Source organism: Chlamydotis macqueenii, chromosome 3, assembly GCF_036417535.1.
Source record: "Chlamydotis macqueenii isolate bChlMac1 chromosome 3, bChlMac1.mat, whole genome shotgun sequence".
In the NCBI taxonomy this organism is placed as follows: domain Eukaryota; kingdom Metazoa; phylum Chordata; class Aves; order Otidiformes; family Otididae; genus Chlamydotis; species Chlamydotis macqueenii.
In genome coordinates this window covers 122,631,414-122,644,382 of record NC_141558.1, presented here as the reverse complement: position 1 = coordinate 122,644,382, position 12,969 = coordinate 122,631,414, and positions in this window count along the sequence as shown.

Here is a 12,969-nt window from a genome sequence, read left to right as displayed (position 1 = left end):
ACAGGTCCCTGAAATGCTCTTCCTTGGGGAAACCTCGTTTTCCCCCCTCATTCTCAGCCTTACAGGGAGCTCTAGAAAAGAGACGTGGCTGTATTTACAGGCAGGCAATAGAAATGGTGCCATCTACTGACAAGCAGGAATATGTAGCCGCATAGAGAGTCAACGAGGTTATTGTGACTGCGACATGCAAAATGCCATCACAACCCACAACTTTATTTTCTGGGATGAGAGGGCGGTAGCATAAACGTTATAGTGCATTCACACCCACTCCTGAGCTTGAACAACATGCGTTAGGGTGGCAGGATCCCTGCGAGAGAGCACCAGAATCTCACTCCTTTCTCTACGTGTAAATCTTCCACCAGCCGATTGCTGTTTTCTTAGATTTGCCTGCGATTTGAAAATATCTCAGCAGCCTTGGTGTGTTGGCTCGTTGGAACATTCACCAACCCGAGGCGTAAATTAGGGTCTCACTTTCCTAAGTAACAGGACAAAGGGCAAAACAAAAAGACAGATCTGGCTGCCAAAGAACACCAGCCTGTGCAGATTGCAGTTGGCTTGTGTGTAGTTCATGATTTCTGCTGGAAATGCAGATGGTTTTGCTCCCTGTCCCTAAAGGCATTAAATAATGAATGACTTCATCTCATCTACAGTTTAGACTACCACGTTATTTCTGTTTGTTCCGATGACAGTGACTTTGCTTGCAGCACACTTTATTTTGGTACAACGTTATGACAAAGCATAAGAGTTTTTTTTCTACTTTTGACAACTCCCCACGAGACAGCCCTGCCTTCTCTATAAGCCCCAAAATATTCTCTACCTGCTAAGAACCAGGCAGGAGGGCTGCATTTCTACCTCTCAAGGTCCTGTGGCTTGTGTTGCATGACATACTCTGCCTACCCTGTTTGAGAGGACACCACCAGCAGCACATAGAATCACAGAATGGTTTGGGTTGGAAGGGACCTTTAAAGGCCATTCAGTCCAACCGCCCTCAAGAAGCAGGGACATCTCCAACCAGATCAGGTTGTTCAGAGCCCTGTCCAACCTGGCCTTGAATGGAAAGGCTCAGAATACAGCCTGGCAGCTTTGTGCTGAGCCCCAGCACTGACAAAGCTCTGGTCACACAGCTAGACCTACAGCATCTTGGTTGGGAACAAGACTTGACTTCGCACAGCCTCCTCCTTGTGAAATTTGTATTTCCAGAATGTCCTTGTTCCCAGGTCCAAGGCCGTGCACCTGCTTGCTGTGAGGAACGTCTGTTTGCCTTCCTTGAAATGAAACGCTCCAAGTGGTGGATGAAGACCACTCGGGCACCAATTTCTAAATGTTGGCTGCTGCTGTGCTTTTCATACACAGGTGCCAAAACAGATGGTGAATGGCTGCTCACACCCAGGCAGGGGAAGGAGCAGCTACAGACAGTGACTGTTATGTCCCCAGCTTATGATGAGAATAGGAGTAATCCGCTTTCTCATGTATTTCCTTACCAGCAGCTTCCTCTCATCTTAATTTCATGCAGCTCCTCTCTAGCATGAACTGGTGGTGGGGAGGCAAGGAATAAGCATTTTGGAAGACCCTCGGTCCTCATTGCTTCTCCACTTCACGGACATGGCGCAAAGTTTCCAATAGCATCTTCTGATGGTCACAGCCAGAAAAGTCCCTTTGCCCTGAGTTCAACAGAAAGCACAACACTGGGCACCATGTCAGAAGCAACGTCGGCACTGAACCGCTCAGCAAAAAAACTCCCTAAGTCAATTGACATATCATTAGAGACCACTTTGTCAATAAAATGGGAAAAAAAACCCCTAGGATTATTTTAAATCCTCCTGGCACACAACAGTCTGGTCCCTTTCAAAAAAAAAAAAAAAGTGTGTTTCTAACCGAGGTGAGAATGTTCTCTGGATCTCTTTCCTGTCTACATCCTACCTGTGTGGCACCTCTCCCTGCTGCCAGCCTTCGGACGCCTTGGAGAGGAGCAGTGACATGTCCCTCTTGGATGGCCACTCTCACAGCAACACCGAGGAACTGTGAGCCTCTGCCTGTTTGTGTTGAGTGCAGGATAGGCCACATTTCTTCTCAGCAATGTCCCAAATTCTCAGGATTGTACTACGAATTTCAGAGAGGGGTTGGTGTTTTCCTTCATCGGATGAGGTCCTCCAGAACATTGCTGCTTTTTCACACACTCACTTTTCTTCCGCCAATCTTAAGGTGATTTGAAGGTACTTTAACAACTTTGAAACCAAAAGTCAGGGAAAAACTTCCCCAAACATGGGGTTATTTTTGTTTAACTCGACCACTTTTAGGGCAGTGTCGGAGGCGACACATGCCTGTTAACAGCATTGGCAATCCTGCTTGAAGTGTTTGAGAGCAGCTTTGATTCTTTCCATTATTGGCCTCTTAAGAGCTACACCCTGCAGCTGCCACATTTCTTGTAGGCATAAACCCTGACATTTAGCATTTAGCAGTGCTTAATTTCATGGGGGTTTGTTCTTTCTCTTCCCCATCGTCCTCCGTTAATAATTCTCCGGTGATTTTATCTCCACTTTTATCTGCTGCAAAACCTCTGGGTGCTTGCTGTATTTCCCCAGCTAGCAGCGCTGCTATCAGTGCCAAATATTTCAAGCTGTCAGGACATTACTGACCCGAAATTCCTTGAAGCCACTGGTAGCCTAAAGGTGAAGCATTTAACTCTATTGCATTGGGGTTAACGACTCTGATGGCCCTTGCATTAGGTTATTAGTGGTGGCCAGTTGCTGCTGGTGGCAGCGTGGGGACAGCCTTTGCGTGGTCCCTTCTCGAGCAGCTCCACCTTCCAGCTCCTGGCTGGGGACAGGAGCTGGTGTGAGTTGACACCTCACTCCAGATTCCTTAGGATTTTCCTGAAAATGTGATCTGCGTCGCATTTTTTCATACTTCTCGGTCAGTCCCTAGCAGAAGAAGGGGTGGGGTCAGGGCTGTTTTTAGCATATTTTTCCTTTGGTTTTAAAGTTTATTTAAACTGACTCACATTTAATTGTCCTAAGGTAAACAGATGAATCACCCAGGGGGGAATACACCTCCAAAGGTCAGAGTTCACAGCAAGTTTTTTTTTTCTTTCTTTCTTTTCCTTGGGCTTAAATAAGGAAAACTGAGTTGGTTGGAAAATAAAACTATTTTATTTGGGAGTTTAGCAGACAGTGACTCAGATTTTTTTAGTTTCCTGAACTTTTTACTTTTTATATAAGTAAGACTCTTGATAAACAGGTATTGGGCCCACACCTGCCACGGAAAGAGCAGCGGGAGTTCAGTGCGGCATGTTAACAGAAGCTCTCTTGTTCTGCCACTGAAATTAGCTGGTTGGCTCTGGGAAGATTCTTGATAACTCCTAATTCGAGCCCTTCAGACCGAGTGTGCTGCAGGGCCTCCCTTTTTCCCTTTTGGAAAGATCACAATCAGTCAACGAGAAAACACTTTTTAAAAAATAGAAGAACAGAGCCACAAAATAAATTTTGCTTCTGGAAAGTTAGCTGTGATCCCTTGAAATCTCTTGACAACTTGCTACTTGAATTTTTCTCTCCTATTAAAAACCATTCACAGTAACAGGTTGCTGTTTCTGACCTTGCTCATTTGTGTAGGATGCGTCTCCAACTCTGTATTGATAGTGTCAGCTACAGAAGTGCTAGCTGGTGTGGTGTGAGGTTGCCAAAAAACAGGCCGTACATTTGTATTTCCCAGTGTTTTTACTTTGATCTGGTTTCCAGGCTCAGAGCTTGCCGGAGTCTATTTCAGGTTATGCTAACAGCACCTGTACCTCTGCAAGAAACATCTTGCTCAGTTGAGTTTTGTGGTTGTTTCCTTCCCTCCTCTCAGTAATAGAAGGAAAAAGCCACTGGTGAAGTGCTGTAGAAACACACAGCTGTAGAAATCAGAAGAGAAGAGATCTTTGCTGCAATGGTTGCAGCAGGATTTCAGCTCCTTCTGGGCTCATCATATCTTTTCCCCCACCAAGCTAGGCAGGGCTAGGGCCATCAATATAATCTGACCAGGGATTCATCAATGGAAAGGATAAACTGAGGTTTTCTGAGCCCTCGACCCATCTTGACTCTTTGGATGTGCTCTCTAGATCATGAGTCCATCATTTCCCGCTGGACAACGCCTTGGAGACATCTGCCTCCCTCTTGTGCTTCAGCAAGAGAGGTCCCCAAAATGCCTCTCATTTCAGGAGCTGAGGTACATCATTCTGCCAGCATGGACAGGCAGTCAGATACAGCAGGGTTTTCCCACAAGCTCCTGGTTTGCCAGGCTCTGAGTGCTTTGCACTTCCCTCCCCTTTCTGTAAAATATGGGGAGTAACAGCACTTCTATTGAGATCCCTCTGAGATACTCAACTACCATGGTCATGCTTTGATTAGATACATTTCTCCATGCAAAAATGTAGGGAAATAGTCATTTTTCCACTGCATTTCTCCTGATATTTTTGAGGGTTTTGAAAATTGGAAACAAAAGGGAAAAAGCCCGCATTTGTAAATCATCCAAAATGTTCACTTAAATGGAAAGACACTCGTCAAAAGTCTGCAGAAATAACAATGCATTTCACAATTTTGTCTTGCTTTTTTTTAATTACCAGCTCTTTTCTCTAGCTTGCTAGGAATATTTAAATCTGAACTGGCAGCTGAGATACTCTGTGAAAAATAAGAACATATGACAGCAGCAACTCTAAGGGCAACTCCTGCTACATCTTGGCAACATTCAGTGAATGACAAATTAAAAAAATTCATTGGAAGAACTCACTTCTGCACTTTGTTACTACTTGGGTTGTAATGTAAATCAATGGACAATATTCCCGTGATGACATTTTGAGTTTACATGTGCGTAACCAAAAGTTTTCCCCAACTTGACTCAAAAGTGATACAGTCAACTTCAAGACTACCTAAATCAAACCATATTTGTTTGCTGGGTCTCTGAGTGTCCACAAATAGCCCCTGTTGGAGACAGGAGACTTGACCTTTGGTGTGATCCAGCATGACCATTCCCTCTGTGCTCACCCTGAATGCCCGGACAGCAGAGCACTTTCAACAGTCTCATCCCAGAATAGAAGACTTTTTAAATTAAGTTTATAAATGCAGAGATTAGGAATCCAGTTTAAGGGAGCTAGATTTGAATATATGGTCCCCAAATCCTCAGGAATTTATTTATTCATTGTCATTGGCTTTCACAAAAGCCAAGTTTGAGCATTCCCAGGTGCCTACAGATACCAAAAGAGGTCGAAAGTCACAGCTATAGTTGCTTGGTACGGTCTGCAGTAGTAACCAGAATTTATTACTGAGTCCAGAAACCTCTCTCTGACTGTATGTGAAGCCCAGCTGCTGCTTCCCTGTGAAAAACCTAACCATTTCCATATTTCATCACCTAGCCCTTTCGGGTTGCTCAAAGCAATCCCCAAAGCCACTATGTCTCACACCTGAAAATCTCTTGATTCCAGATCCACTAAACATCCCCTACATAATCTGTTTGTACTTGTTTTGCAATTGTTTGCTGTCTCAAACCATCTTAACCAAAACCATGGGAGGGCCCCCATGGGTTTCCCTTCCTCACGCAGAAAGCCTTGGTCTTTGCAGAAACACCTCAGCCCTCTTGTGGTGCCGCTCCCCCACCTCCGGAGGAAGCACAAGCCTACAGCCAAACTCTCTCAACATTTTGGAAACCAAAGGGAATACATAGCAACACGGCGTCTGTTTGTATTTACGCTGTAGTTACCAGAACCTTTCCCCATGCTCTCTCCCTCTTGTTCTCACTCTTTTCTCTTGAACAGCGGATGTGTACTTGGTAACACTGGAGCTGCTCTGTATGTTTCTTTAGTTCTGCCTCTATTAGTAGCTTCCGCCCGCTCTTCCAGCCCCAAGCACGGAGACCTGGCAGCGAGGAGATCAAACAAACACAGCTGCTCCCCATGTCACTCCCACCGCCAGCCGCCTTGTCGCTTGCCCGTTTTCCAAGCCCACGGCAGCCAGGGCGCAGGTGGAAGCGGATGGCTTTGAGGTCGAGGTGTAAATACCCATAATTAGCCATGAATTACATTTAATACCCATGATGGGGTCTGGTGAGAAACAGGTGGGGCAGAAAGCTGAAAGATGCACACTGGAAAAAATTCTCCTTACTCGACTTGATCTCAAGCCCATAGAAGTGCACGGAAAGAATCCCCTGGAGTTGTGATGGGCTTTGGACCAGGGTTCTGTGCAAAAGCAAGGGGAGCGCAAGAGGAAAACCTGCATATAGAGTATGGATTGGCAATTTTAGCAGCCTTCCCCTTGGCAGGGAGAGTTAAGGGAGAAGGAGGGGGAGGAAATGAAAAACAAAAAGAAGAAGAAAAAGAAGACAACCAAATAAAAAAAAAAAAAACCAACTGGAGGGCAGGGGGAAAAGCAGGGGAACGGTAATTTACATCTTCATTTCAAAGATACTCATATTCTCTGTTTTGACAACACCTTGCAGAATGTAACAAAACAGCGTGGGTTGCCAGAAATAAATGTTACGGCTCTCACGTTCTGAGTTCTTCTCTTCTTCTCATTTTTCTGGAGAGCTATTTCAGATATTTCTTACAACTTGACCTTTCAGCTGCTTGGAAGATTTACTGAGTGCCTCAAATGCAGTCATTTTTGCAAAACTGATGTGTAGCATTAGCTATAGGAGAGTGTTCCAGTGATGTGCAAATAGGTCAAGGAAAAAAGTGAACCAATAAGGTAACCAAACAGGAATGTAAACTGAATAGAGCCTTTTATACAAAGGTGAAGGGTTCAGTTTTTTTCCAGAATTATGAAATATTGAAAAGCTCATGTCAGAGCCCCCAAGCTCAAAACCTTTTGATAAGCAGAGATGTTTTTAAAGCTATTCAGGCTTCAGGGCATTTGTCCTCGCACCTCTAAAAATGTTGGTCTTGGAAATTCACCTCTAAGTACAAATACATGGTTGGAAAACATAACTTTATCGTAACATGGAAAATCTATGGTAAATCTTGAATTAATGTTTGTGTGATACAGTTTCAGGCTTGCCAATGTTATCATTTCTACCTGGTCCCTTTTTTTTCTCTTCCTTGTTTTTTTGATAGAAAGCAAATAATCTCTTTGTGAAACCCTGTCCCTAATCTCCTGGACTTCCAGTTAAGTTTATCCACACTCGTCCTTAGGGCATGATGTAAATCCACTTAGTGGTTTTGATACCTACTGAAAATATAAGTGAATCTCCTGAATGGATACTGAGCAACAGCTGCAAGGCCCCCACACTCACAAGTTTACCTCAGCAACATTCAAGGCTCAACCCACAATTTTTCTTTCCAAGATGACTCATATCTGTGAATTTGTTTCTCATTTTTCATGACTGGAGTGCCATGTTTTTCACTTGAACAAATCCTTCCTGGAAGTTTTTGTTGATATTTTAAATCCCTTTGATTTCTTTCATCCTGACACTTACAGTTGCAGTGATTCAATCAAGAAACAACACCCAGCGACCCAAACAACTCAAAATATACCATTGACACCAGAGAGTCTAAAGAAATAAAAAGGGATACGTGGAGTAAATAACATTTCCCCTTGTCATTTAAAATTATATAATTTCAAGGTAATGCCAAAAAATGGGAACATGAAAGTCCAGTCAGAAGCAGTTCTGGAACAAGAAGGCTAAGTGGCCTGATGATGTATTTCTAGCCAGTATGTGTTGTGTTTTGCCAGACCCTATGGAAGAACACCAAAGGGAAAACCAGGTAAAGCCGTATCCTGCAACTGTTTCTTCATTTCAACAGATACCTGTCTTCAGTCACGAATGAAGACTCTTTTGTACTCTCGCAAGTGTCACTCACTAGGAACATGTAATTCCCATTAAAAAGCCAGATTCAGACATAGGTAGTTAAACATTATCACTTAATTGTGGTCAAGGTACATCCATTCTATTTCATTTTAATGCTGACTTTTTTTTTTTTTTGCTAAGTAGGTCAGTGCCAGAGACGCCAAGGTATTTCCTGATTTGCAAAATATTCCCACCCATTTATGATGGACCCTATACCACCTACATCTGGTCTATGGTTCGCAGTGAACCAGCCACTGCTGAAATAAAAACCCAGCTAACCTGAAAAGTCAATGAGACTCTGCAGCACATAAGCTGGGTGCCACTTGCATATCCCATGCGACAAAAAAATTCCTGTTTCAGCATTGCCAAAGGCTGAGAGTCACAGCCACTCTGTACCTAGAGTTGGTCTCTCTCAAGATGGCCGTGGGTTGAATCCCACTGGAAAGGTAGCGTTGGATGTCTGCACCACTAAGAAGATGTTTTTCTTTAGGGAAACTTGCCCGGCCAGTGGCATGGATGTGAAAATAAGCAGTTGCTAAAAGACACCAGCGCTACATTAACACCCAACAAAGAGCTGAAAATTTTCATGACTAGCCTTCTCATGGCTTTTAGTCATACCTTAAGCCAGGGAATGGAGACACATGTGATAATTAAAGCAAAAAGATCTTTTTGAACCTTAAAAGATTTGAGTTTGACTGAATTTGAATTTTAGACAAAGGTTCACATGGGTTTTTATTTCACCCAAGCCAGTTTATCCACCTTTCCTTTTCAGACAGGCTTAGATTATAATCCTCAATACCTGTGAAGCTATTTATGCTAGTTTGTTTTTTAGTTTGTTTCCAATTAACTTTTAATTCATTTTTAGGTCTGAGAAGGATATTTATTTTTCAAAATGCTGGGTGTAACCATTCATATAAACAAAGCTACCTAACTAATTTTTCTCCTTTTGATCTTGATTTCCATTACTTTTAGCCCCATGACTGCTGGGACACTTTCCTATATGTCCTGGTAACTCTATTCTCAAATAGCCATCAGTGACCTGAAAGCTCTGATTAATCAATCAGAGCACGTAGGAAACAGCAGTCCTGCACAACAACTGGGACTTTTAGTGGTAGAGGCAGCTTAAAAGTTGAGCCACATTTAGATTAAAAGCATTTCTTTTTATCCAGATGAAAGCATCTGCAGAACATAGCTACTTTCATCAATCTGTCCCCATATTTTTTATTTCATTAGGAAACTAAAATCTCCAGTGTTTCAGCCCAATGGACAATTCAATCTAGCTTTCAAGTACTGAGAGTACTTGAGTTTTGTGGGTTTTTCACCAAATTTTACCTTGTACTTTTTAAGGAAACATTGTCATTTTCTACCAGAAAATCACAACAGCAATAACAACCTAATTTTCCAACCTGCTGTACTTTGTATACAGCTTTAGAGTCCATCAAACACACGCTAGAAACACAGGAGAAAAAATCACTAGCTGGCTGTCTATTGGAATATCTCCATTTCCTTATGCTGGGAATATGGTCCAGTGATCCTCATAATCGCACTAAGAGTCCTTGATTGCATTAAGGAACACATTTGTTAAGATAGAAAAAAAAAAAAAAAAGAAATCAAACCAGGCCGGTTGTTTTTTTTTTTAAATTCCCATAAATTCAATCTCCATGGGTTCAGGTTCTCCTCAGCTTTTATCCAAGCAAGCTGTAGGAGGGGTAACGGATGAAAGACAGGAAATTTTTGCAGTCTTTTTTTTTTTGAGTGATTTCAGGTGTTCTCCATTTCTAACTGCTAGTGGTGAGACAAAAAGTCTAGGAGGTGGAGAAGAGAAGGCTCCAGGGAGACCATTCAATACCTAAAGGGGACCTACAGGAAAGATGGGGACAAATTCTTCAGCAGGGCCTGTTGTGACAGAACTAGGGGTAATGGTTACAAAAAAGAGGGAGGTAGATTCAGATTAGACATCAGGAAAAATTTTTTACAATAAGGGTGGTAGAACACTGGAACAGGTTGCCTGGAGAGGTGGTGGACACCCTATCCCTGGAAACATTCAAAGCCAGGTTGTATGAGGCTCTGAGCAACCTGATCTGGTTGAAAATGTCCCTGCTTTTTGCAGGGGGGTTGGACTAGATGACCTTTAAAGGTCCCTTCCAACCCAAACCATTCTATGATTCTAATGGCTTGATACAAACTCAGAGCAGGGAGCAGAGCTGAGGGTGCACAGAGAATAGGAAGCTGTAAGAAGCCTTCTGCTGCTTTACAAGAGTGTTTAACAGTTCAGGTAACTCTCAGCCAGCCTTTACTGTAGGAAATTCAGGAACAGAAAAAGGTCCCATAAGGCTGCACTAAGAGCAGAAAGATGAATGCAGTCCTTCTGTAACCCCACAGTAAACTGCTCCATTTGCCACCTCCAGCCCGCTCTAGGAAGCCCTGCCTAAGAGGTACAATTGAGACCCATTTGTTTAGTGGATCAAATTGTGCATGAGTTGTACAAAGTGATTAGAGATTTACGTGCACATGGAAGCCAGCAGAGATGAATTACTCCTCGGGTCTGCAGAGCACTTTACAAACACAAGGCACCACATGAGCACTAAATAGAAATAGTTCTATTTACCCACTAGCTGGCTTTTTCATACCAACTAATAGCCAAACCATTGTAAAGAAACTGATACAAAAAAACCCCCGGAAATATTGACGCATATAGTTTCAGCTATACGGAGCCCCCTTTGATGTCTACGACACTGTCTCAGTCCAGAGCAGAGCTGAATTGCTCATTGAGGTTAAGCATTTTCTTCAGCTGAAGGATGACTCGCCCTGCCTGCAAGCAAACGTTTGGTCTCTAAAGGTGAAGGGTGGCCATGGGCCACTACAACAGATTTGTCCAGTTCTGCTGTAATGCAGATAAAAGAGCCCTGGCTCCAAAAAACAAAGCTTCCATGTAGCATAATCAGAAGGGACATTGAGTCGCCAAAAACTTATTGCCTTTCTTTCAATGTTAAAGGGATATATGCATATCATTCCTCAAAAAGCACTGACACAGAGCTCCTTTACCCCAGGGAAGGAAGAAGGATCCATGTCCATGCCACAACAAAGGAGCTGACTTCAGTTTTTACAGTAAAGACACTCAAAACCAGGCCCAGTCCTCCCACGAAAAAAAAAAAAGGAGGAGAGCTGAAAATAGCACGTACAGAACTGTTCCCATTCAGAGTTGTTGAGGTCCTTCATACCCAAAAGCAAAACAACCACCTTTTGGTCGTACTTCATGGTTTCTCACAGGTACAGGTGTCCCTGTTTCCCCACCATTCCCCTGCTGAACGGGTTTGTGGATACGGCGCTGTGCCACAGGCATGAAGTGGTTGGCTTATTTGCTGGAACATGATATTTAGTAAATCCATCATGCTAATTCCATACACGCCAACCCATATATACCAATTTCTCTTCCTTCTCTTCTAGTAGACACAAGGGGCAACAAATTCATGCAAGTGTAATTCATGTCTACTCTACAGCCCCTCTGGAGTGCTAAAGCAGATGTCTTCTGGGAAAGAGAATAAGATCCATGGATTTCCAAGTCCTCAAATCCTTAGGCTTTGAAAGGATAATAGCTCCATCTTGCAGTATTTAGGGGTTTCAATAGTTGTGGTGAAGAAGGAAGGCGTGTGATGTGTCTGTTTGTTTGCTTTCTGGCTACCTGAATGGTTCTATTTTCCCAAGAGTTGAAAGGACGATACTATCATAAAGATGACTACGAAGGTATACAAATTTCATACGTGCTGGTGAATGAAAGATTTGCTTCCAAACATTAGGTCCGTTCCCAAACTCTGCACACCTCTCGAATGCGGTCAGGAAACCTCATAAGAGCCGACTCCACTGTAAATGGTCTGAATCCAGTTGGGCCACAAACGCCATGAGAAGAAAGTTTCTCATGCCACGATGAACATTTTTTCCCATGTAGACAAGGCCTTAATTAATCTTTAAAGTGTTCCAGCTTTAATTCTAGGTCACAGTTGGGGCCGGTTCTTACTGTGGCTCCTGTCCAGCAAGGCCCTTAAGCACATGCCTAATTCTAAGCATTTAAGGTAGCCTCATTGACTCCTATGGGATGGTTCACATGCTCAAAACTATGCAGATGTTTACACTTCTGCTGGATTGGGGCCTCCTTCCAAACTTGACTGTCCTCCTCGAGTCACAACAACAACACAATGTAAGAGAAACTGCTCCCGAACCGACCTTCAAAGTTTTGTCTGAAGGCATACTGGAAGGGCCAGACAGCTGGCAGGCTTTGCATTAGTTTGCTCACCGCAGTATAAATTACCTCCGATTTGCTTAATGACTGTTTGGAATCAGGATGTCTCAACCCTACTAATACAGTGCCCCATGGGCAATAATCCTCTTTTTAGAAGAGTCATAGGCAAAGTACATTTTCAGCAGAATAAACCACTTCACACAACTCCAGGTGAGCTATGCGCTGTGTAAGTACCCTGGCCTCGGTGAAGGTCGCAAAAGAAAATCGTTGCGTGCTTGCTTTCTGTGTCTGGTTTTAAGGAGTATGGTTTATTTCTCAGTAAAAATAACATTTCTTGACGAGGACATATCGGCCAAAACATTGATTAACGGTGGCTTTTAACAGCTTACTCAAAGAGGTATGAATTTAATTAGCCCTCGTCAAAGTAAGAAGAATTAGCGTTAAGCTGTTTTATAACTCAGTTCTCCTGGCTGGAAGACAAAATGAAAGGAATAATTTTTTGAACGGAATGACTGGAAAGGTGATTAAGTCCTGCTGTTATGTTTGCTTGGGGTCCAAATATAAATTTTGTTTTAAAAACCAGAAATACAGAAAAGGCAATTGTAGAAATGCTGAAGGCCCCAATTTGTTGTGTTGGTGTTGCTCTAAGCCCTGATTCTCTGATTTGTGCTACATTAAAGACCATCACAAAGCAACACGACCAGTTAATGTAAACTTCAAAGAGATGGTATCCTATTTGTTTAGAGGTCTGCCAAATGATGTTCAAGAGACGCAAGCTAGTTGACTTGAAAAGACACTTTTTCTCACCTCGATAAACCTTCCTTTCATATTTCTGTAGCATGCCTAACAAAATAGCCTGCACCAGAGTTCCTCTCCTGTGAAATGTGAAACATCTGCACCTGTAAGGATGAGACCAAAAA